Source organism: Canis aureus, chromosome 5 (genome assembly GCF_053574225.1).
Source record: "Canis aureus isolate CA01 chromosome 5, VMU_Caureus_v.1.0, whole genome shotgun sequence".
Lineage (NCBI taxonomy): Eukaryota > Metazoa > Chordata > Mammalia > Carnivora > Canidae > Canis > Canis aureus.
Window position 1 is genome coordinate 15,843,504 of NC_135615.1, and position 26,208 is coordinate 15,869,711.

The following is a 26,208-nucleotide window of genomic DNA, read 5'->3' on the forward strand; positions in this document are numbered from 1 at the left end:
CTGCAGAACCGTCAATCAGAAGAGTTGCTTCTCTGATGATCGGCCGGTGGCAGCAGGCCCCTTTATACTGCTGCATAAAAAGGCTACAGGACCACCATGCATTCCTCTTTTGAACGAGATGTATCAGAGCGTGTCTCCTTGGTGACACTTAGGAGGATGGTGCCTCTGATGCAGGGACCGGTGCTGTCAGCACTCAGGAAAGAAGGGGTGTGACCAGTGTTCTTAAGTACACCTCGGTAAAGGATGCTGAGATGTCATAGTCATCTTTTCTGAGTGCCTCCAAAGCAGGCAACTGTATCTGAGGTGGTGGAGATGGTGGTAGTAAGAGCTCCACAAATCTGGCTTCTGCCTCTAGTTGTCAGACTCTGGTGAGACCCTTCCGGTCAACATCAGGGAAGTTGCTGGTGATCCTGGTCTAGGGATCTGACTTACTTCTTTAGTAGGTCAAATAATTATAGGAACTTCTGGCTAATTGTCAGTAGCCTACAGAAAGGTACAAGTGAACTTTAGAGTGATGGAGATGTTGCTGTTCTAGATGGGGCTCTTTGATTTTCTAAGGAAGGGAATTTCTGAGAGAAAGAATCTGATTAGTTCACTTAATCACTATCATCTCTGGGCAGAGCTATTTGTCCCTCCCCCTCCCCAAACCTCTTTCTAGATGTCTGACCATGGATTGGCTGACCGTGTGTCAGCTCACTGACTGGGTTCCCAGGGGCTGTGGCTAGGGGGCTGGCTCACATGATACACAACGCGACTGCTCCTATTCAAATACTAGAGGGCAGTGGGCAAGAGGGTTTCTGGAGTATCACACCTGTCTCGATGAGTCTAATCCACTCACGAAAACCAGACACTAGGACTTCACATTTGTCTTCCCTGCTTAAAACGTAGAATGATTTCTGCAGATTATGAGAATACGTCATAAAAAGAATTTAGCTCAGGTCTTGCTTGCACAATTATTCCCAATTATTATCCACCATTTGTTTAGTTTTTCAAACAACACCACCCTCCTGAAGAAAGAACAAGAATGAAAATAATATCTATATAGCTCTCTTGACAGGAAAAACAAATTTCTGAGAGGGTTTCCTTAATGAGTTACCTGAGTTGAGTAGTTGAGATGTCTCCTAGAGGGAGTCCAGATGGAATCAATCCTTTTACTATCCAGTGGTTTGATCTAATTGTCGCTAGGTTAAAAAAAAAAAAAAAAAAAGAACTGTTCTTTCAGAATCCTGGTCTTGGAAGAACCACCAGGTTTCTGAGTATCACTTGAGTCTTTCTTCTGAGAGAGTCAGTGTGGTTGCTCCTCTCACCCTCCTGTTCCCATCTTCAAGGAGCTCCAGGAATGGTGCCCTCCTGTCAGTTTCTGGGGCTCACAGCCTAGAACCAACTCTAGCCCCTCCCTACTTAAATGTCTTTCCCTCACAGGAAGTCATCACTTTGTGTCCTTCTGGCCCATCCCTTGTCCCTTCCAACATAGTCCTGCAGCTTTGGCAACAATGTCTGGGGCTCTGCCATTGGCCTAACTACTCCCTCAGATTCCCACACAAAGCCTGGAGAACAATCTGACACAAATCTCATGAGGATCACCCGACTCCTCTGTTTGCAAACCTGCAGGAGAGCCTCTATTGAATTCAAATCTTACATCACACACTTCCTGAATTAAGTTCCTATTCATGTGGTTCGTGGATGATCACCCCTCCCACCCCGCTAGGACAGCCCCACGTCTGACCACTCTGCAGTCCACTCTGCTCCCTTCTCAGCCTTTCTACAGGCCATTGCCTCCTCTGGAATGCTCGCTATTGTCATCACTCTCTGGGCCCCCTTTGATTCCAATTCCAGCAGCAATCCCCAGAATTATACCCCAGGTCTGCATGTACTACAGCCTTCCGTGACCTGCTGTCCTCTGGCTCAGCCTGGGTCTCCTTGTCTGTGGTAATTCTTGCCCAGCTGGCTTCCTGAGCTCCTCTCCCACATGCAACCAGGAATCTACCAAGATATGTTCTCGGCTTACAGAAAGAGGAAATTGAATTCTCTTTTCACCAGGGTAGGTTTAACATTGTACCAGGTATTGTTCATATGCCAAATTCACTGAAGAACAATACAACGTATCCTTACCATGGCCAAAATCTCCTTACTGCTGACCACCCATAGTTCCCTAGGTATGGGCACACTCTTCCTGAGGTCGAGTTTAAGAGGTATCTATGTTGCCTGGAAGGGATGAGATGTTATTGGCACCTAGTGAACACATACCACAGACCAGTTTGCCAAGTAGAGTAAACTAGAGAGTAAGGAATAAACTAGATGAAAGGTCATTCTATTTTGATATTTTATCCATCAGTCAGGAATTTTCTTTGCTGAAAATGACAAAAACCCAGTTTGAACTAGCATGACCATATCAGACATTTCATTGGATCACAGGGTTGAAGAAAGGGTTGAGCAAACAAATCAGGTAGGTTAGGGCTTGGAGTTGAATCAGAACCTGGAATTCAAATGCCAGCAGGTACCCCGGTGGCACTAGCGTGTCTCTGACAAGAAGAGAGACCTGTGTAGCAGAGACACATCCCTGCTGTATAGCCACTCCTGGAATTAGCAGACTCATGTTTGGAAGCTGTAACTTGTACAGTCCTCTCCAGCACTTCCTGCAATTCTGTTGTAATAATAAAATGTTCTTTTAGTTTTCAGCGATATCAAATGTGTGTATAACTAGGAGTCGCCAGTATATTTGTTTAGATGTTATATCTTTGAAGCCTAAGTGTAATTGTGTTTTTGCCTTTTTCTTAGAAATGAATAATTATTAACATATATTTATACATCTTACACATGATGGTGATAATAGAAACCTTTAAAAGTGCCGTGGAGCAGATGGTAGCTTTAGAACAAAACAGATCCATTAGCTGTCAAATGTAGCTTTCCAGAAGGATGAAAAACAGAGTCAGTCTTAGGTAGTGCTAAGAAAAGCTCTCACTTATTCTAACCCCTTAGGATATGGATTCTTTTGTAAAAATTCTGCTATGGGAAGACTATGACAACTTGCTATTAAGGAATGTCACAGAATGCAAAAAAAAAAAAAAAAAAGGCTTCTGATCAAATGGTCTGAAACCTAATTCAAAATGTGTTTTAAAAGGTGATGCAGGGGAGCCTAGGTGGCTCAGTTAGTGAAGTGTCTTCCTTCAGCTCAATCATGATCCCAGAATCCTGAGATCAAGCCCTGCATTGAGTTCCCTGCTCACTGGGGAGTCTGCTTCTTCCTGTCTCTCTACCCCTCCCCCCACTTGTGCGGTCTCTCTCTCTCTCTCCCTCTTGCTCATTCTCTCTCTCTCTCAAATAAATACATAAAATATATATATATATTTTTAAAGGTGATGCAGTTGATTCCAGACCAATTCCAGGTGCACAATCCAGGACTTCCAGAAATGCATAGTATTACTGTCCCCATTTATAGAAATAGTTTATCCCTTACATTAAGTATAAGAAGAGGGAAAAAAATCTTCTATTTTACAAAAGTAGAGTTTTCTAGAACTGGAGAAACCCTCAGATATAATTACAGATGAAACAACTTACTTGTCTAAGGCCAGACAGTGGTTTAGAGCCAAATATGTAGTAGAAACCAAGTGTCTTCTCCGGTGCCTTTCCACCCCACCTCCACCCAATGCTAAGCAGGCACTTTGTAAAGAACCATTTCTATAACTAGTCACTCATATTAGATTTTCTGCCTGTGTGTATATATGTGGATCAACTGAATGATTTGGTAAAAGATTCTTGAACAACATTTTACATGACCACAAAGAGTTTTCAAGATTTCAAATACATTTATTTATGGGTGTCTCACTCTATTCAATAGAAACAGCAGAGTTCTTTGTGAACGCCAGAATAGAGGGCTACAGACAGCGGGAGAGCTTTAATTTAATAGTTAAACCTCAAATGTCTATTTGCTAAGTCATCCAATCTGTGTTTAAACAACTCGATCCATAATTTTACATGGGAATCAAATGAAACTTCTGTCTACCAGCCGTAATGCAAGTCATTCCTGAATCAGTACAGAAATACAGGCATTTAGATCATAAGAAAAAATATGCAATTGGACAAAACAGTTTTAAAGAACCTAAGAAACAGGCCACTTGGGTTCCTCAGTGGTTAAGCATCTGCCTTTGGCTCAGGGCATGATCCTGGGGTCCTGGGATCCAGTCCCTCATTGGGCTCCCCATAGGGAGCCTGCTTCTCCCTCTGCCTGTGTCTCTGCCTCTCCCTCTGTGTCTCTCATGAATAAATAAATAAAATCTTTTTTAAAAAATAAGGAACCTAAGAATGTCTATTATTCATGAGGTGGGAGAGTAAATTAAATTAATTTGATATAAAATCATTTGTGCTCTGAAGTCATCACAGTCACCCAGTCCATGTTCATTCTGTTCTTTACCTTCATTAGGTCTTCAGACTGGTTGCCCTCACATCTTCCCCTACAGAAACAGTCCTGATCCTAGACCTAGCAGGACACTCCACTCCTGACACTAGAAATGCAGGCCAGTACTCTGCTCTTCACCGTTCTCTTTCTTTCAGTTACATAAACCTTTCTGTTGTTGTTGTTAATTAATCTTTGGTTTCTTTGTGAACTCAAGGTCAGTTTTTACGTTTTCCATATTTTAAGAGGAGGAACGTGGTTGTCTTTTGGTATGACCTAGGCTCTTGGTGCTAAAGACAGTGCCTCAAACTGTTAGTTAGGCTAGGCTTAAATAAAATGATCCACTATAAAATGAGCACATGGTGGCCCAGTTCTGTGCGGGCCATCTGCTTTATCTGCCGCTATTTTTATGTGACTTTGTATTGGTCTCTACTCTCCAGTAGTATTACTACATTTGTCTTTTTGTCTTTACTGTAAAGTTCTCTCTAGCTCAAAAATTCTGTAACAAATAAAAGTCATTGACTTCAATACTTTTCCATCAAGTTAAAGAGATTGTAACATGGGACACAGGTTTTGTGGAAACTCGGAGAAGATAGAGGCCAGTGAGAGCCATGAAATCACAAAAGGCTACTTGAATCACAAAATGCCCTTATTGGATGAGAAGAAGGAAGGACTTCCAAGTGATGAGCCAAAGAAATAAGAATGAGTTTCAAGAACCAAATATGTGTGTTGGAAACTCTATGTGTAAGCTGGAAATGGTGGATTGACATGAAGAGTCCCTCCAGTCACTGCAAATAGGCCAAGAAGCCTAATCTCCAGCATCACTGATGAATAGTTTACCTATTCTGTCTAAGAGTGCCCATGGATCTAAAGTGATGGTGCCCAGTCCATGGGCTTCTAAGTGCCCTGCTCACTTGCAAAGCAGGAATCTATGGCAGCAGAGAGAATTAGTCAAATTCTAACACCCATCTAGGCTTCCCTCTAGACAGTCTATTTATTTAAATGAACTCCTTTGAAAGGTTAAAAATTGCAATGACATGGCAAATTGGTTGGGACTGTAGGGACAAAACATATAAAACTCTATCTCTTCCAACTCTTTTGAAAAATGGAAAACTCAGAATTTTTTTTTTTTAGCATCAAACTGTCCCCAGAAAAATAAACCAGTACATTTACATTTTTTTAAAAAAAGAAATTTTCCTCAAAGAAAAATGAACTCATATAAAGTACACAAAAGATGAACTGCCCAGCAAAACAATTAGAAACAAAGTCTACTTATTGTCTGCCTCTTTTGGGACATTGAACTTCTCCCCCTCCACAAAAGACTGAGTTGTCCTTTGGCAGACAAATCCGTGTAAATGGTGTGTCAGCTGTGCAGGGCATTAACCCAAAGGGTGCATTTTACTGACAGGGCAGAAAATAGAGTCTACTACTGAGTTTGAAATGAGCTGCGTTAGATAAATCAGTCAAGAGGTCGCTTCCTTTGGGTTTGCCTGCAGGATGATGTCAGTTGGCCCAAGGTGGGAAGCTCAGTTATCTTAGCTTCGGATTTGCAACAGTGACTTTTGTGAGCTGAGAGCCACATCACAAAGCCAGATCCTTAACCGCTACCCCTCGGGTGTAAATCCAGTCCCGCTATTGAAAAAAACTGTTTGGGGACACCTGGATGGCTCAGTGGTTGAGTGTCTGCCTTCAGCTCAGGTCGTGATCCCGGGGTCCTGGGATCGAGTTCCACATTGGGCTCCCCACAGGGAGCCTGCTTCTCTCTCTGCCTAGGTCTCTACCTCTCTCTCTATGTCTCTCATGAATAAATAAATAAAATGTTTAAAAAGAAAAAAGCTGTTTGATGCTTTTTTCCAACTGACAAAAGGTATCCTTGCTTTTTGACCATGGTCCTTCCCATGGCTCATACCTTGGATGAAGAGATGGGGATATCCACCTACCTTTTCCCAGCCAGTAAATCTGAACTCTTTTCTAATCTGAGGCATGTGATTTTAAAATGTTCATACTTTTTATAAACAAAGAAATTCAATCGACCCCATAAGTCAGAAATAGCTCTCTAAAGGGCATATTGCCATCTCTCGCTTTTTTTTTAAGGATACAGTAAATTTCTTAGTTTTTGGTGGAATTTTATGTCTCACTAAAGAACTCTGCTGTTCCCTGTCAGGAGAGCAGGGTGGGAACAGTGGACTGAAACCCAGACTTGGGCTCTGGAAACTTAGGCAGAAATCCTGGCTCTTCTGAACTAGGAATGTCTGTACAACGGAGGAAGCCCCTTTCCCCATTGGTGACACAGAGTCACAGTCCAGGCTCTCCACCCCCATCTATGCTGTACTGCAGGCACAAGGCAAAGTGGTATGTAGAGTCTGGGAGGAACTGAACACAACTCAACACCTTCTTTCTCCTTCCTCCTGAACCTGCCAGTCAACATACACCATGTTAGTCACTCCTCAAGGCTGGTGGCCATGGGTGTTCAATAGCAACACTGTCTGTAGCCAAAAGCAGACCTAATTTAGGGGCCTGGTATTAAGCCCACTTGGCCAGTAGACTTGAAACCACGTTCTCCAATATCATTTTATCAGTAACGCAATCCCACACTAGACAGGTTCCAAATGTGAGAAGAGAAAACTCAGGGGTGTTTTTCCTTCATCCCTATTCAAAAAGACCTAGTATGGAACCAGGAACCTCACTGAACATGAGTAAATTTTTGCTTAACATTAATGAAGGCATGGCAGGGTGGATCTGGTGGGGAAAAAGCAAAGTAGCCTAAGTGTGGACATTATAAACAAACAGTATGAAGCAATTGATCCAGCTTCAAATACCCAAAGATAGATCATCAGTATCAGTGCAGAAAATCTTAGTATTTCTCCCCATGGGAAGTTTAGGATAAAATGGTCCCCCTTAGATGTGCGAGAACACAACACTGTTGTCAGTCTGTGGGTCTCAGCCAAAACTGAAGGAATCCTCTCTGCAGGCTTCCTGACTCCTTTGTTTACTTAGAGCAAGTGGCAAGATCTGCTAGCTCAGTGTTCAGGTTTTAAATCAAATAGTTTGGAAGAAAAAAAACAACAACAAATAGTTTGGAAGATAGTAAGATAAAGGCCTTGATTCAGTTTCTTCCTCTTAAAAAACAAAAACAAAAACAGTTCAAAAACACTGTGATTCAAAAGCAGGAACTAGACGAAGTCCATTCGGCTCCCAGGCCTTGAAATCTATCCCAATGAGGGAGGTGATGTATAAAAAGTAACTCTCGTTAACAGAAATCAAGAAGGGTTTTTTTCCCCCTCTTCAGAACAAATTTTAGAAGCCATGGGTGTCAGAAGGGCTCTGGTTCCTGAGCCTGTGGTTAGCATCTGTGATGGGTACAGTGCCCTGGAGAATGTTAGACTGGCCGCTAGACTGGGAGGCAAGAAACTGGATTTTCCTAAATCATCCCATGTCCTTGATAAGTCACTGTCCCCATCTGCATCAAAGTTTCCCCAACCGTGACATGAAGGGCTGGGCGGCTTTCTTCCTCTGGTGAGGCTGGGCCTTCTGCCTCCAGCTGCCTCTCTGCCGCCAGCCGAGCGGAACCACAGTGGTATTGGGGAGCAGCTACCTGCGAGAGCGCAGGAGGGGCATCTGTCTCTCAGCATCTCGAATAGCACCTCTTCTCTCCCCGCTCCGTTTGGCTGCCCTATTTGGCAGCCACTTGCAAAACTACTGCTGTGCTTCCATCTGTCGAATCTCAGTGGAACACCAGGGAGAAGGGGTGTGAAATGTGGATGCTCCTTCCATATATATATATATATTTTTTTTTTTTTTTTTAAGTTGCTGCTAATGGCTATCTAGGGACAGAAATGTTGGAAGACCTTTTTGGAAGTCCTTTCTGAAATACATTAAAAAAAAATCTAGAGTTCACTGGATGATCGTTTCATAGAATATAGGCTAGCCACCACCATTTTTGTAGCCAGTGACACCATCACCGTTCTGATTTATCCAAAAGAGAAGTCACTGTAGATGAGTTAATCACTTGGAATAGAGCAGCAGGTGCCAGCTGTCTAGCAAACAGCAAGACTTTCCTGTATTGGGGGGCTTTTAAAGTATACACACACACACACATCAACTCTGCTGTAAAAAAGTTATTTGCAAAATATGAAAACACAATTTTCAAAAATAAATTCAAAATGACTGGTTCATTTCATTACCAGTTACATTTGTGAAAATGATCAAAAGGATATCTGGGTCCTAGTAGTTAACATCAAAGATCCATAACCTGGTTAAATTTTACCAACAACCAGAGAATAGGTTGATATTTTCCTTCTCAACCTAATAGGTAGTTATTTAAGTATTATCATCTTTAATTTAGGGGTTATTGGCCAAAAAGCTGCTAGTCCAGCAGTGTGATAAATGGTGTACTGTAGGTTCCTTTGTTTCCAAAGCCAATGACACTAAAAATACTCTAAGAATACATCAAGGTCCAGAACTCATCCTGGACACCACCTGCTTACTTGCTGATTGTTTGAGGAACTTTTTAGGAGAAATATTTGCACAAGGGATAGGCAGCCACAGAGGGATGGGTGGACAGAAAAGGGTTAAGGGAAGAGAGTGTGAACATTCTAGATCTTATCCTTGTCTACTTCTAAATCCCTTTCCATACTCTTTCAAAAGTCCTAACAGCTCATGAGAAGCAGGACCCTTGAAATTGAAAATCAAGTCGCTGTAGTACATCCGGGCCTCTGGGACATAGTTGTCCTCACCAGGCAGAAGGGTGGGCCATGATTAGCTCATTGTCTGTTAGCTTCTGCTCTAATTCACAGGTTATTGATGAATAAGATCCGGGGCATGAGAGGGAATTGGAGCTGGGCCAAGGCAGGATTGGAAATGGCAGCCTGGCTCAAAGAAGCCCTAGAGACCAGGGAGCACTGGCCTGGGCCCTCCCAGCCAGCCTGGGCCACGCTCATGAATCTCCTTTCAGGGCCACAGGTACCGATGCTTGCATTCATTTTCATGGGTAAACAAAGGCATTCAAACTGGAGGAGTAACAATATGGTGACTTAAGCCGACGAGTATATTTGTGAGAAGCTCTGCAATATGATTTCTGACAGTTGTTTGGCATAATTAAAAGATCACTAAACAGCACTAAGAAAAAACTTTTCAAAAATAAATGTGGATTCTGGATGAGATTCTAATGGCATAATGGAGTTTCTGTTTAAATTTATCTTTAAAGGAAGTTCCTGTCAGAAGGAGGGGGTGCTAACACATGGGAACTGACGTCAAATTTTCTCGGACGGGTGTAGGAGTTAAGAAGGTGGAAAGGCATATAAAACTATTCGAAATTTCCTCCTGACGGCAATCACCATATTCTAAACTCTATTCAAGTTCTCCTCAACCTCCTTTATGTCTAAAATCACAGGGTACATTTTCTATAAACCAGAGGGATCCTCTGGAAGGAGAAAGGTGAGTGGAGAGTGGAAACAGGGGTGAGGCAGGGAGGTGGGGAACGGGTTGCGGTATTTGGGGTTCCCAGTAGGGCATGGTGGCAGGAAGGGCCCAAGACGTGCATTTGCATGGTGGTGCTGAACCGCAGCTCCTGGCAGAGCAGGGCAGCTGGGAGCCGCCATGGTTGTCAAAACCACCACAACCACCCGTCACTCCCCATCCAACCCCCAAGCCCACAAACAGGAGCCGGGAGGCCACCCTGGGGGAAAGACACACCTGAGGGCTCTCCTCATGGACACCCGCATCCATGGCAAACATCCTGAGCAAAGGCCTCACCTCCGAGCACGAAGCCCAGCACTGTGTCACACAGCCCCCCACCCCCCGGGAATGGTCCAAAGTTTCTAGAAAGAAGCCTTTTCCTTCCTGGGGGCAGGATTAATAGCAGTGCCAGAGCTGGCATGTGGGTTGCTGGGCACTTGCAGCTCGACTGTTGTTGGTTTTGACTCTCTGTGAACATCCCCCAAAGCCTGTGATGTATAATAATTTGTCCTGCTGAGGCACTAGAACAGTCTGAGAGCAACTGTTTGGAGTGAGCCAAGCCATTGAGCTGGTGATGAGCTTAGGCTACTGCTTATTATCTACATTTCAACTCAGTTTCCCCCAGGTTTCTGCTCAGTAACTCTTGATGTTTTTGTTATTGTTGCTGTTTTCAAAGATTTATTTTTCATTTTAGGGACAGAGAAAGAGCACGCGCTGGAAGGGTGGTGGGAGAATCTCAAGCCGACTGCCCTGAGTGCATAGCCCCAGGCCACGCTCAATCTCATGACTCTGAGATCATGGCCTGAGTTGAAATCAAGAGTCTGATGCTCAATCAACTGTGCTACCCAGGTATCCCCAGAAAATAGACACTTTTGAGAAATTAAAAAATAATGGAAGGGACATACTATAGAAGGAATTCAACATCATACGTGCTGATATGCCAAGGTCCCAGATGTTAAGTCTACTGTACTTTCCAATTTTGTGATGTGAGAGGCCTGTGCTCTGATAAACATCCTGCGACCAAATGAGAAAAGGAATCTGCCTTGAGCAGAAACTAAGGTGTCACTCATGCAGGGCATGGTTTAAATGTGGACAAAACCTGCAGATGGTCTCCTAATTTCTCCATGTAGATCCCAATGGCCTGCCTATTCCAGGCTGACCTTCTGGTGCTGCTCACAAGCCCATTGTTGGCCACATCTGGACACCCACGTCAGTTTGGATCATTTGGAACTGGCAACTCCTTGAAATCGTTGGTGCAGACGAGCTGCCTGTGGAGAGGTGTCAGACGGACATAAGGCCCACAGCGGGTCCCGTCAGGACAGCAGAATGGAGAAAGGGACTGGGCAGGGTGCTGAGTCAACCAGGAATATCTGCGAGTAGGATTGCTCAGTGCTTTGCCTCCCTGGGTTCCTGCAAATACCTCCTGAACTCCAGGCCCTGGTGTGTGACCCTCTTGAATCATCAGGGCAGCACTCTGACGCTCAAAGTCTGGTGGCAGCAGGAGAGCTGGGAGGGACGGAGTATGGCTTAGGGATGCAGCAACTACTTGGAGTCAAGGCTCTTTAATAAGCATCTCGGAAGTAAGCTCCAAACTCGTCCCTTGTGTAGAATATTGTTTTATTGGCTATTACTTGCCCTAATTAGACCCTCGCCTGAGATCGTAGGTATCTGGTTAGAGAGGGAGGGGACTGACCTCATGCTATCTTTCATGGCACTTTGCTGGGCCCACAGGGACTCGGTGAGTGTCAGATGGTCCTGCCATGTGAAAGAGAAGAATGTGATACTGCTCTAAGGGTCACTATAGGATGTCATCAGGAAGTTGCCTTCCTGCTTTGTCCCCACTCCTATTGAAGCCGAGGGGAAAACTCATAAAGTGTGGACGGGGGAGGGGCTGCTGAGAAAAATGGAACATATTGGGACACATCAGACCACCAGGTGCCGTGAGGTTGCTATCACTGCCCTAGAAGCTCTATAGAATATTCGTCTTCTGGTTGAAGGCCCGGGAGGTTTGCTGCTGCCTGCGCCCTCCCTTCATGCCGTCTTGGGGGAGGTGGCTGGTGGTCTTACAGAAAGAAATTGGTCTTCTTCCCTCTGTAAGCTAACGCGCCATCCTGGCCTTCGTGAAGGCCCACCCACTCCTACCTTCTTGTCTTGCCCACGCATCGCAGATTTAGCCTGCCCGTTCTCTCCTTTTCATTATCTAGTCTCTTGCATGAATTTCTCTCCCCCTGATCTTACTGAGGTGTGGGGTAGTTTCCCATCTTTTCCTCCACCCACACTCTGTCTGAAAATCAGCCTCCAGAGTCCCTCACTCAGGAATGCAAAGGAGAACATCCAGTTCTCAGCAGAGAGATGTTGCATCCAAACTGTCGGAGGAGGATGTTGGACCCAGTGGTTCAGACTTCAGTCCGGCTGAGTTCAGGCTGGTGCATCGTAAAACCGTGGTGGAATGCTGAGTAGCCTCTGATCAGTTCATCCTCTTCCCTAGTATTCCGTGTGGCCTTGGGACAAACTTCATGTCCATTCTTTGTGAACTCTGTGTCCTTCCGTGGTCCATGCTCTCATTTTCTCTCTCCTGCCTCAAACTTACAGTTCCCAGCATTGCCTGATGGATGAACACGTGACTCTCATCTTTTAAAGTTATTACCTGATCCTGGATCTATTTCTCCACTTCTAGTTCAGTATTGCTGATAGATATTTACTAATCAATTATTAAAGCTGATTCTGTCCCTTAGTGAACCGTGGTTTATAAAACCATCATCGTGGGGATCCCTGGGTGGCTCAGTGGTTTAGTGCCTGCCTTCAGCCCAGAGTGTGATCCTGGAGTCCCAGGATTGAGTCCCATATCAGACTCCCTGCATGGAGCCTGCTTCTCTCTCTGCCTCTCTCTCCCTCTCTCTCTCTCTCATGAATAAATAAATAAAAATATTTTAAAAAAAGTAAAACCATCATTGCATATTAATTCCTGGGCAAGCCTCCCCAGTGGCCCTGTAATGGGTGCCTGTGTCCTAGGCACTTTGTCTGTATTGCTCAGCACTAGCCATTACCTATAGCCTGCTCCTAGCTTGTCCTGTCTCTAAGCTTGCACCCCCACCCAGCCTACCCTAACTTGGAATTTGGGGTTGAAAGTATACACTTGGTACTCAAATCTTTTGCATGTCCTATGTCCTCATATGGTAACATTTATCTTGTTTTGCTTTCATTATTTGCTGACCCCTGGCCCTCCCAGGCCAGACCACAGACCCCTCTTGGGCAAGGACTGTATCTCACTCATCCTTGGATCCTAAGTGCCCGACACAAGACAGGTACTCAGAAAATATTTTGAGCCACTTGGGTTAGCAGTTGAGGTCTTCTAAGGGAAAGACCTTATAGAATTCAAAAGGCCCAGCCTTGCCACAGCCAGTACTTTTTCCCAGAAGCAGTGGTGATGACAAATGACCAAATTAGCAAAAGATAGGCTGTTCACATTCATCCCAGAGAATTGTTTTGCAGGTTTGTTTGTGTCTATTTGCTTATTTGTTCACTTTTAAATAAAGTAGAACTTCTCTCTGAAACTCATGTCGAGTCAGCTGACTACAATAGTCAGAAAAAAAAAAATGCTGTGTTCCACTTTTTTTCCTCACTGTCAGTAAAAGCCAAGGTTTAGTGCAGGCAAGTCATACAATCACCTGAGGAGCTACAATGAGGAGAAGCTTCCAGAAAGATTCGAGTACCCTGGACCATAAAGGCTTCCTTTGCCTGTCACTCTGCCTTGGTGTGTGCATTTTCCTAACCCACCTCCCAGGAGACTGGGGAGCATGCACCTGAGAGCAGAGCCGTGGGGGCATACAAGTCACAGCAGCTTAGGGACGAATCCCCATCTCCCTGAACCTGTTTCCTCACCTTTTCGATGAGAATGCTGCCTATCCTACAGTGTCGTCACAGGGATTAGTGATCCTGTAGATGTGTCATTATGATCATTATGATTGTGATGATTATGGAAACCTCTGGGCATAGACCATATTCTCAAGCTGACACATACTGAAAATCAAGGCATCTCTAATGCATTATTCATCACACCTTGACATGACTTTTCTATAACATTCAACCAGAGTATCTTCGATCTCTTTCTTTCTCATTTGCTATTCTGAGCTCAGAACATAGGATAACTAGCTCATCAGTTCAACAAGCTGGTTTTTTTTTTTTTTTTTTTTTTTTGCATTTGCTTGTGCCAAGATCTCAGGTTCCTGAATGTACCTTGTTTCCTGAGGTTGAAGGTATAAACTGATGGAGGCTCAGGTGGTGTCATGGAATTTCTCAAATAGATCATTAAGGCTGCATGGCATGTATGCAACGTGTGTCTATTTGGAGACACTGTTGGAAGGTGAAGCGAGCAAGAGCTCCGATTTTTCCAGGGAGCAACTGTAGAATTTTAATGAGCTTTGAGTCCATTTCTCTGCTGGAAATAGCAGATCTCTAAGCATTTCTTCAATAGCATTACAGTAATTATAACAATTCTGAAAGGAATAATTTACGGGGTGTATTTTTGTAAGCTCGGAGAAATAAGAAAGGCCACATCCGCTTCTTCATTTGGTAAATGCCTAGAGTCACCATCAGATAGATGTTTAAAAATATTAATGACAATAATGTAGATGATTTGGTTCACGATCTCCACCAACATCTTGAGACAGTACTGCCTAATTCAACTTTCTGCGATAAAGAAGGGTTTGGATTTGAGCTGTCTTGTATGGTGGCCGCTGGCTACATGTGGCCATCGAGCACTTGAAATGTGGTTAATGAGACTGAGGCCTGAATTCTGAACTTTATTCAGTGTTAACTCATTAAATTTAAATAGCTGCATGGGCATTGGCTACCATACTGTACAGCGCAGCCCTAAGGCATCAACTGAAGCCCACTCCAGCCACCCTGAGGTTTAGAGCATCAGTGCACATAGTGGGGGGTACCCAAAATGCACCTGGAGAGCCACGAAGCCCATGTACTCAGGCTGAACTGAAGCCTCCTGATTTGATTCTCTGATTATTCTTTCCACAACAGACCAGGGCATTCAACTAGAGAGAGAGGCAGACACAATGGCAGCAACTGGAATGAAAAAGGTTGAACACAGACTAGGACTCAAAGAGAAAAACTGTCTAGGATAACTGAGCATAAGGACAAGTAGCTTTTATACCTCAAAAGTACAGTCTTTGATGCATTGCACCATCAAAAGAATGTTAAGAGTTCAGGGACATGAGCCTCAGAAAGGAGAGAAAATGAGCAAGCTTCATCTAAGACCTTTGTCCATCAAAGGCAGGAAAGATGTAGACACCCTGGCACACAAATGGTGACTTTTGGTTATCTGAAGAGTCCAGCTACTGGGTGCATCTCATTCCTCCCATTAAGGAAGAAATTGTAGTTCCCTGTGATGTCCTCCTGCTCTTGGGATGAAACCCTGGACAATGACCATGACTCCCTGGGCTCCTGGATGTGGCTTTGTTGGCCCCTCCCACCTCACCTCATCCCAGCCTCCTGACTCCTTGTTCTCCAGCACCTTCTGTTTCCTGAAGGTGCTATGAGCCTTCCTCCATAGGGCTTTGCATGTGATGTTCCCTCAAGAAGGATTCTTTCGCCCAAACTCCTTCTTCTCCCCACTCCAGATCCTGGTTCACATACTACTACTTGGAAAGCCTGCTTACACCTTCACACCTCCACCTCCTCCCCAGCCCAAGAAGACATGGCTCCTTGGTTATCATGCTTCCATCTGATCTCCTTTGCCTGGAACACCTACTTGAGCATATATATTCATCAGGGAGATTATATGACTTATTCACTTGTAAACTCTAAGAAGCAGGGATTGTGTTTCGTCGATTCATCCACATTTGTTGTATCCCCAGTAGCCAGCTGATGCTTAATAAATGCTAAATGAAAGAATGAATGAATTCTGGTTTCTTGGTTAGCTTTTTTTGTGTGACAGGTGTCCTCCAATTCCTAACACATTTACATCTTTTTTTATAAAGTCTCTAGTCTCTGGAATGACTCATCTCTTTACCCGCCATGCCAAAGTTCTTCCGGTCCATAACTTTTTGCCATGCAATCTCCAGCCTAAATATTCCACCCACCACTCTGTTATTTGCTCCACTTACTACCTTCGCCCCCGAAGCTTCCCATTTCCTTTAGACAGTTGGCTCTCGTGCTGGCAAGCTGAACTGCATCTGTGCTGCTTTCCTTAACGGTGCATTTTCTTGATTTTTTTCCCTCCCACTGTTTCCTTCATTTGATTTCACTGATAGCCTCTGAACTCCCTGTTTGCAGTCTTCCTGCCAGGAGAGCTGCGTTGTCTTTTGGGATTTTTAGTTCCTCCTCCACCCGACTTTTTCTATTATTTCTTCCATAGACTTCCTCTTCAATTTCCAACCTGCCTACTTTTTATTCTTGTCCTTCACAGTATTAAAAACTGAAGAAGATGAAATCTACAGTTATCCCCCATTCTTCTTATTCCTTGCCTTCGTAATGTAAAACGACAATATGAAAGAAAGGTCTCAGATAATCATTTCCAGAACCTTCAGGGAAATCCTATCTTCCCATTTTTTGTCTCATTCCAGTCCCTCCCCCCACCACACACACACACACACACACACACATCAGGGGTAAAAACAAACCAACCAACAAACAAAACTTCCAGTAGTCCTAACCATCCCCTCCCAAAACCCAATCAACTTCAGGCCTCATTCTCTTTTTCCAAATTAGCTTCTTTCACTGGTTAAATGATTTTCTCTATCTCATAGAGTTTATTTAGTACCAAATTCTTTTTTTTTTTTTTAAGATTTTGTTTATTTATTCATGAGAGACACAGAGAGAGGCAGAGGCACAGGCAGAAGGAGAAGCAGGCTCCCTGTGGGGGGATCAAGTCCCAGGACCCAGGGATCACAACTTGAGGCGAAGGCAGACTCTCAACCACTGAGCCACTCAGGCATTCCCCAAATTCTTGATATAAATTTCAATTGTCTTTAGCAAGTATTTATTGAGCATCTACTATGCTCCAGGCACTGTGCTAAGGAAACAGTAATGAATAAAATGGAGGAAATCCCTATCTTCATGGAGAGTACGTTTTACAAAGAGAAGTATAATACACATGAGCATAAAATAATTTTACATAGTGAGAAGACCAACAAATAATGTTACATGGTCATTGCTACATACAATGATAAAATGTCTGAATTTGTAGCTCGTAACCCACAGGAGTGTGACAATTAAGTGAGCTTATATGTTCATAATGTATAGAGGAGGATTCATTACTCGGTGGAACCTGTGGCTTTGTTTTTTTTTTTTAAGATTTTATTTATTTATTCATGAGAATACACAGAGAGGAGAGAGAGAGAGAGAGAGAGAGAGAGAGGCAGAGACACAGGCAGAGGGAGAAGCAGGCTCCATGCAGGGAGCCTGACATGGAACTCGATCTCAGGTCTCCAGGATCACACCCTGGACGGAAGGCGGCGCTAAACTCCTGAGCCACCCGGGCTGCCTTGTGGCTTTGTTTTTAAGCACAGACTCCTGCCATAAATGTATTTAAAATTATTAGTGTTCTTATTATTGTTATTAGATGAAAGGAAAGATTATCCACTCATTCAATTAAGTGATATTTATGGGGTGTTTGCTGTGGGCAAGGTACTCACATGCTTGTGAAATGGTACAATGGAGAAGAGAAAAACTGCCACATGATGACTTCAAAAGCAGGACTGAAATAATGAGCCAAGTCCACTGTGGCCCCTGATGGGGAAAAGCCAACTGCGCCGGGGGCCAGCCAGCACACTACCCTTCAGACCACTCTTGGTGACTCACCTCCTGCCTAGTGAACTTCTTGTGGCTCTAGATGGCAGAGCCCTGGTTATGCTCTTGCCATAATATTTAGAGGTGTATGGGAAGGGTAGGAAGGCCTGTAACTCAGATTCATAGACCCAGAGTTGGAAGGAACTTCACATGTCATTTGTCTATTTCACAGATAAGGGATATATATATTTATAAGCATATATTTATATTTATAAATATAAATATAAATTATATTTTTATTTTTAAATATATTTATATATTATATAATATACAAATATATTTATATATTTATTACTACATTAGATATTATTTATATTTATTTACGAATATATATATATTTTAAAGATTTTGTTTTACTTATTCATGAGAGACACAGAGAAAGAGAGGCAGAGACACAGGCAGAGGGAGAAGCAGTCTCCATGCAGGGAGCCCGATGCGGGACTCGATCCCCGGGGTCTCCAGGATCACACCCTGGGCCGAAGGCAGCGCTAAACCGCTGAGCCACTGGGACTGCCCATATCTTTATATATTAAAAATATTTTATATATTTTAATTAATATGTAAATCACACACGTATACACATGTCTACATACACAGACTTAAATATTCAGTTCTTTGGATCCCAAACAAGCTGCTTTTCTACTGTTACTGGAATGATCTAGAACTAGAGCATCAACTTTTTTTTTTTTTTTTTTTTTTTTTTTTTTTGAGCATCAACTTTTTGATTCAATTCAGCCAACGTTTTTTGCTGTTCGGTTATGTGCAAAACAGCTTGCAAAGTATGATAGGAGGCATGAAAATGAGCATGATCTTGTTCCAGATTTCAAGGAGCCTGCTGTATCACACAGGAGATAGCAATTCAGAGTGAGCCCGGTTGGTGCTACAGTCAAGGCGCAAAGTATCACGGAAATGCACCAAAAAAATCTAACTCCAGCTTGACTGGCTCCCATCAGAACTAGTGCGCAGACAGAGTTGGGGAGGAAAGGGCACCAGGGATGGGGCGACCAGGAGGGAACTCACAGAGGCCCTGGAGCATAGGACTCGTTCCAGAAAGGGCTGTGACTTTAGGAGTGCTGGAGCATTGGGCTCCCCGGGCTGGAGAGGGTTGCTAGTGGGAAGGGAGAGTGACACAGCTTCCAGAGAAGCTCCCCCACCCCACCCCACCCCGTGGCACGCTGTAGGGGTTTGCACTTGATTCCATCCCAGGCTTTGAGTGGAGGAGTAACTTCCTCAGAGCTGTGCTTTCTGACTAAACTCACAGGAGGGGAGAGAGAGGCAGGCTGAGGGTGGCTGAAAGACGGCAGCTCATTCGGTTACTCACTGTTACCTGTGATAATAATAGTTAACATTGATTGAATGCGCTAAAAGCTTTGCATACATTAGCTTCCTTCACTGTCATAACGTTCCTGAAGTCTAGGAGCTTTTATTATTTTGATTTTACAGATCAGGAAACTGAAGCTTAGGGAAGTTAATGTGCTAGAATAAGAGGCAGATTGGAGAACCAACCAAGTAGATTCTATTTCTAAATCCACCCTCTGAAGGGTGGTGCTATGTTGCCCTGGATTGCTAACTCCAGTTGGCGATGATTTTGTTGAGGAGTACCCAGGGGAGAGGTGAAAATAATTTTTAGACTCTCTTTTATGGCTGGTATCAAAAAGGATGACAAGAAGACAAAAGCTGAGCTTCACTATGCTTATCACCAGCCCCGTATTGTGGGTGACATTTAACCCCTAAGGGGCTCCTTCTGCCAACTTTCTGGCCCAATTCTTCACCTTCAGGTTGTATGTGCTGAAATCATAAATACAGTTTTAATAAGAAAAGTAAGAATCAGGAAGGTAAGACTATTATAAAATAATTCATATAATACTTTTTGAAGCCCGTGGGGTGGTTGTTTTATGTTAATCACCTGCCATTATAAATTAACAATGGCATTAATTGATACTACTGCTCTGGATAAATATAAAAGATTAAAGGCTGATTTTTTACAATTTATGTGCAGAAGTCCACAGTGGTGGTTTTACATTTTATCTCCTGAAGTGGCTCAGGCCCAGCATTCACCCAAATATGATGATCCTTCCACTCACTTACATCCTAGTGGCAACATCCAGGAAGGGAACACATCACTCCTTTAGGACAAAGCATCCCATGACACTAAGACCCCAGCCGGTATTTCTATTCCAACACAATTCCAGAACATTGAAAACCATTATTACAGATGATGTGTTAGACATCTTCTCTTATTTTAAACAGATGTTTTACAACACGGAAGGGTGCATCCTGTAAAAGCAGTGTATTCTGTACAATTTGGTCACTGTGAAGCCTGCAATAGCACAAAGGGTTAATTTGGATAAACACTTTGGACCCTGTGGATCTTTGAGCTTGGATGACATGCATGGTGCCCATTCTCCCATTTAATTTCTCAGTTATTATCCTCCTGGCTGGACATGCTAGGGAGGTGGCCCCCAACTCAAATGTAGGGAGGCCAGAGCTATGTGCAAGGATCCCTCCACGTTGACACCCCCCCCCCACCCCCCGCACAGTGGGTTTCTGTGCACTTCTCTTCTGTGGTCTCTTTTCATCTCCATGGCAGCCCTAACTCTTTATTAAGACTTGAGAACAGGGACAGGGTCTTGTATCTTTCTCCCAGTGGGACTTTTGACTGGCTTTTTGGTGAGCTTACACAAATATTTGTTAGATGAATAAGTCTTTAAATTAATGAACAATTGACTGAAATTGGAAAATGGTATCATCCAAGGACATCAGTCCTGAAGCCCCATCATTTCAGAATGAAGACAGAACTCTTATTTGCTTTTTAATTACATAAGGGACAACTTCCTGAAAAGTTTAAAAATGTTGGGCAGTACTGTCTAATGAAATATGTACCCTATCCTGGTAGGTTCCTCTACTGCCTGGGACATCTTGGTAGGTTATGTTCCAGAAAAATGTCAAGAGCCCTGTTTTGTGCCAAGAATAGCTGCATAGGGGGTGGCTGTCGTGGGGTGTCAGTACAGTGTAGTTAGCTTTCAGAAGTTTCTTCTCTATTCGGGCTTGGAGCCGGAACAGGATAAGCATCCAGCCTTATGATTAGTGAACACTGCTTTACAATGGAGAGATGATAATTTTATCAGCAAGACTCTAGGCATGGAACAATATTATACACTCCAAGTGGGAGGCTCACAGGACAAGGTGTGCCATCGTCCCCAGAATTCAGTTCCTCAGGGAGGGATGATGGCAGGGATCATCCCCTCCTTGGAGTTTCCATGGAGTCCATGAGAGGAGATTTCTGCCACTAAATGTTCTTCCCCAAGTCAGAGTTTTCCATCCTGGGTAATAAGTGCCTTCTTCATAAATACATGACAGCCTACATTTTGATGGAAGAAAAACCTCCCATATCCTCAACGTTAAAAAAAAGGAAATTAGCTTGCACATGCTTTGGGCAAGTTCCCATAAACCTGCTCCCCATCAAACACTTTGGGAGTAGATATTTTTTCACTGAATCTGGGTGCGCTGAGCGTGGAGTCCTTGGCCCAGCCGGGTCGGCTGAATGCACAAACCAGAGCTGTCGACAGAGGACCTCAGAGCTGCTCTCCCACTATCCTCCAGGGCCCGAGCATCTTCATTCTTCCCCAGGCTGCTGCCTCTCTCACATGCCCTTGTGCTCAGGGATCTTTAGATACTTCGTTGTTTGCACTGAAATCATGCTCTACCAGGGCTCTGCTGAGTGCAGAGAACACCCATGGGCCCAGCACAGCTTTGCTCCACGGGACAGGAAGACTTCCTATCTCAGGAGCATCCTTCCAAACTCTCCAAATGAAAGTCTGGACTTGACTCATTAATAACCTTTCACCTGGAAGGTCCTGGGCTGCAGGTTATCAGGTGAGGCTAGTTAGGGTGTTTGAGGAGCCTGCGGGGGAGAGGGAGCAGGGAAAGAAGGTGGACCCCCAGGTCAATTGCCAAATCTCTGTTCCCCACTTTCTTGCTTCTGAACAGGTGGCAAGTATTCTGGAATACCAACCCCTCACTGCTTCCTCTTCTTCCTCACGGCCTCCCTGCCCCACCCTGCTTCCCTTTGTGGGTGCTCCCTCATCTGTGTCCTACCTCCCCCTCCTTTCCCCTCTCCCACCCTGACCCTCTCCCCATGCCCTGCCCCCTGCCCCCCTTTCCGTTGCTCCCCCCCTTCTACCCATCCTCACCATAGCAACACTAACGTGTTTGCCCTCCCTTTCTGCGCCTCTCTTCCCTCTCTCTGAAGCTCCATCCATTCTCCGAGTTTCACTGATACCCGGGATCCTTGGAGCCAGGATCTCTATTCCCTCCTCAAGTCCTCCTCTCCCCTTCCAGCGCCAGGGCTGTGTCTGCCTCCAAGAACGCATGGGCACAACCCTGCTCTTCTCAAACTCCATGTAAAGCAAGCCTCCCTGCTCCCAGAGACTCTCCAACTGCCTTTCACCATTAATGGTGTCACCGATTTCCCAGGCTCCTAAGTTCAAAATTTGAAGTTACCTTGATTGACACATCAGCCAGTCATCTAGTTTGATTTTTCCTGAAATCCCCCCCTCCTATGTATTCCTCCCACGCTGATCTCCTTGCTGCTTGCTGCCTTAGCTCTGGTTCTTGTGACCTCAAACCTAGATTATCTCTGAAACAACTGGGCTGCTCCCACTTCTCTCCCCACCATCCAAGGGCTGGCAAGGGCACTGTCGCCCTGACAACCTGGGCTGGTGGGGGGTGGGGGGTGGGGGGGTTGGTGGGGGAGCACGATCAGGACTTACTGGGGACCAGCTGTGGCTCTGCCCTCACTGTGCTGCCCCTCTGCTGACCCACCGGCAGGGAGGAGAGGCCCCAGGCCCGGGGCTGGGAACAATAGCCATAATTTGATCTTCAGTAATTCTGCAAATCCATACCCAGTCCCTGCAATACCCAAGCCTACCCCAGGTACTGAGATACAAGAATGAACAAAGCAGAGAAGTCCCTGCCTCATGGAGATTACTCGGTCCCAGGAGAGGCAGAAAGTAAATAAACATGTAATGTGACAGGTGGTAAATCACAGGACGTATGTATCAAGAATAGAGCCAAGGGGCACCAGGGTGGCTCAGGGATGGAGCCGTTGTCTGGCTCCCTGTTCAGCGAGGGGCCTGCTTCTCCCTCTCCCTCTGTCCCTCCTGCCACTTGTACTCTTTCTCTCTCTCAAATAAATAAATAGAATCTTAAAAAAAAAAAAAAGAATAGAGACAAATAAGGGAAATAAAAAGTGAATGGGACAAATGGCCCACAAACACATGAAAAAAATGCTCGATGTCATAATGGAAATGCAAATCAAAACCACAACAACATAGCACTTCACACCCACCAGAGCAGCTACAATCAAATGAAAATAGAAAGAAACCAATATTGGTGAGGATGTGAAGACACTGAAGCCCTCATACACGATGGCGGGAACGTGAGATGGTGCAGCTGCTGTGGAGCACAGTTTGGCAGTTCCTCACAAAGCTTAATGGAGAGTTACCACAGGACCTAGCAATTCCACTCCTACACGTTCACCCCCAAGAATTGAAAACAGGTGTTCAAACAGAACTGTGCCCATGAATGTCACAGCTGCACTGTTCATGGTAGCCAAAAGGTGGGAACCTCTCAAATGTCCATCCGTGATGAGTGGGCGAGCAAAATGTGATGCTTGCACCCAGTGAAATATCCTCAGCCATAAGGAATGAAGTGCTGATTAATGCTACATCCAAGATGAACCTTAAACCATGATGCTAAGAGGAAGAAGCCATCTACGAGAGGCCATATACTGTATGATTCTGTCCAGATGGAACGTGCAGAATAAGCAAATCTATAGAGATAGGAAATGGATTGGTGGGTTGGTCCTCAGAGCCTGGGGGTGCTAGGGAAGCGGGGACCAGATATCAGATTTAAAGGGTACATGATGATGGAAACGTTTTCTGGAACTAGATGATGGTCATGGTTGCACCGTGTTGTGAATGTACTAAATACCACTTAATTGTGCATTTTTAAAATGGTTCCAAATTAAATTTTATGTTATGTCTGTTTTACCACAACAGGAAGCAAATGGCAGTGGTCACAGGTGCTCCTCTGATAGGAGAGTCCAGGAAGCCTCTCCTATGAGGGCAGAAGCCTCTCTGCAACCTGAGGCAGGAAGGTGTGAGCCCTGCACTCACCAGGAAAGGCAGGGAGAGGCACAGCCTGCAGACGGCTCTGAGCACTGTGGCTGGTGATTCGACCCCCTTCCTTGTCTCACCCCCCAGGCCAACAGCACCATGCTCCTCCAGTGCCCAACACCTCTGGCTCTCAGCATCCAGCACTTCCCTGCAGCCCCCCATTGCCACCGCGCCGACCCTCCTCCCTTGCCCCTTGCCCACAGAACTGCCCCTTCTGGCCATTTGTAGGCTGGACAACTGTTTGGGGCCCAGCACACAGACCCCTTCTCCTGGGGCACATGTTCTGATACCTGCCAGAGCATGAGCACTGAGACTTGGAGCAGAGAGTCTACTGCGTATAAGCCACGTGAGGCTGGGTACTCGTCCCTTCTCTGGGCTTCAGTTTCCTGCCCTGTATGTAACATAAGGGCTATCGAGAGAATAATAAAACGACACAACTGCAAAGTGCTGAACTTAGTACCTGGTGAGGGGTGAGCTCTCAGGAATGGCAGCCCTGTCATCACCTCAATGTCTCCTATAATCTGAAGTTCGAAATTTAGCACTTCGTTTCGGACTGATTGTGTTGGGTCATTATTTACTGTACGGAGGAGTCAAAATACATGACAGACATCGTGACAGTACTTATCTTCCCCCAACCCTGGTGACTATTCCAATACAGAGCATGTGGATCGAATAAATGTTTGGTGACCGATGATTGATTGATTGAGTGATTGATTTGTCTCTATCATCTAATAGGAATAGAACTTTCTTCAAACTAAGACATAAAGGGAAACGTGATGTGGGGAGAGGGGAAGATAGAAAAGGAGGGAGAGAGAGAGAGACACACACACACAGAGGGACAGTGAGGGAGGGAGAAAATCTGCAAGTGAACAAACACCTTTTACGAATAACCTTTTACAAATAGATGAAAGACAAATCCTCAATGTTCTATCCCTGGAGAAAGGTATGAGTTGAAATGTATTTAAAAATGAGATCGAAGGGGCGCCTGGGTGGCTCAGTGGTTGAGCATCTGCCTCTGCTCAGGTCGTGATCCCAGGGTCTGGGATCGAGTCCCACATCAGGCTCCCTGCATGGAGCCTGCTTCTCCCTCTGTGTCTCTGCCTCTCTCTCTTTGTGTCTCTCATGAATAGGTAAATAAATTCATTTTTTAAAAATGAGATAATACAGCTACATTTCCCAACAATTTAGAAGTGGGAGACAGACACAGGTAAGGGTGGCACCCAACTGCTTGAGGAGAAAGCAGCAGGGGAAGGATAATCTGTTTGTTGTATCAGGTAAGATGTGATGCCCAGATCAGACTGGGCTCCCCCACCCCTTGCCCCTGTCACGTGACCTACCTCCAGCCACTGCCCCACGTGAAGGAGACCAACCCAACCACTGTTTCCTATTTTTACCACCTCCACAAACCCAAAGGTGGTTTGCTGCTCCGCCAAGGAGACGCATCTGTTCCCCCAAAGCCCCAGCCCGTTCTCTGCCAACAGAGAATTGCCAGTGCAGTTTTCTTTCCGTGCAATTCTGGGGTCAGACTTTATTCCCCTTTCAGAGAAGCAGACACAAGCCCCGTTCAAGAGTAAAAAGCTACCAAGCAGCTGGCTTCCTCTAATGCGTGCAGATGCAATTTTCTTAATCATTTCTTTTCCCCTAACAAACCAATGCAAAAGAAAAAGAAGCTGTTTACCTGCAGATCCCTGATTTCTTCTCGAGACGCTAACACTGGGTATTGAGAAGCAACTCAAAAGCACCTTCTGAGACTTCCTTAAATCCCCAATCTGCTTCTGGGAGCAGCTCTAAGTTTGAGCTGTGAATAGAGGCTGTGTGTTATTTTAACCACAAGGTTTCTAGTCAGTAGGGAGGAGAGATGGAAATGAGGTACGTTGGCAAGCAGAAGCACCATCCACCTCGGGTGAAATGAGCTCGCTGATCTGATGTGAGAGCTTGGGGACAACTGGAAGAACCCTCAAACCCACTTTTCCTAAACTAGAGGTTAAATAGCTGTGGAAATTCCAAATGAGTAAGATAAGACACTTCTGGTCTTTTCTTTAAAAAAGCCATGTTGGTATGCCCTGTCTGATACTGTCTGAGGGGAAGCCCTGCACAGAGCTGGCCGGAGCGGGGGGCGGGCAGGGGGCCAAGGCCTCGGCTAGAGGCAGAGACACCTGGAGACAGCTTTGCTCCACACAAAAAAGGAGTCTTCCAGTGGTTAAAAAGTATAGAATGTCAAAGGAGACTGGCCAAGTCACATCTTTTGTATAAAAACATAACCAGTGTCTGGACACCTGGGTGGCTCAGCAGTTGAGCATTTGCCTTTGTCTCAGGGTGTGATCCTGGGGTCCTGGGTTCGAGTCCTACATTAGGCTCCCCACAGGAAGCCTGCTT

At 44.8% G+C, this 26,208-nt stretch overlaps 1 protein-coding gene and 1 long non-coding RNA gene across 5 annotated transcripts in view; one reads left to right on the forward strand and one right to left on the reverse strand.

Annotated features, from left to right (window-relative positions):
* LOC144313729 (uncharacterized) overlaps nt 1-24,524 on the forward strand; it is a 37,157-nt gene extending 12,633 nt beyond the window's left edge. The window contains exons 3-5 of one of the 4 annotated variants that reach the window (XR_013379360.1): nt 9,190-9,355; nt 9,600-9,829; nt 10,545-16,627. This is a non-coding gene — a long non-coding RNA (uncharacterized LOC144313729). Of the gene's footprint in view, nt 1-9,189; nt 9,356-9,599; nt 9,830-10,544; nt 16,628-23,715 lie in introns of those variants that run through there. The other 3 variants (XR_013379361.1, XR_013379359.1, XR_013379362.1) reach the window with 3 other exon arrangements.
* Nucleotides 1-25,630, reverse strand: part of JCAD (junctional cadherin 5 associated) — a 77,599-nt gene extending 51,969 nt beyond the window's left edge. The window contains exon 1 of the mRNA XM_077896957.1: nt 25,511-25,630. The gene's annotated coding sequence lies outside the window, so the exon portion shown is untranslated. The remainder of the gene's footprint in view (nt 1-25,510) is intronic.
* Between the last annotated feature and the right edge of the window lie 578 nt (nt 25,631-26,208).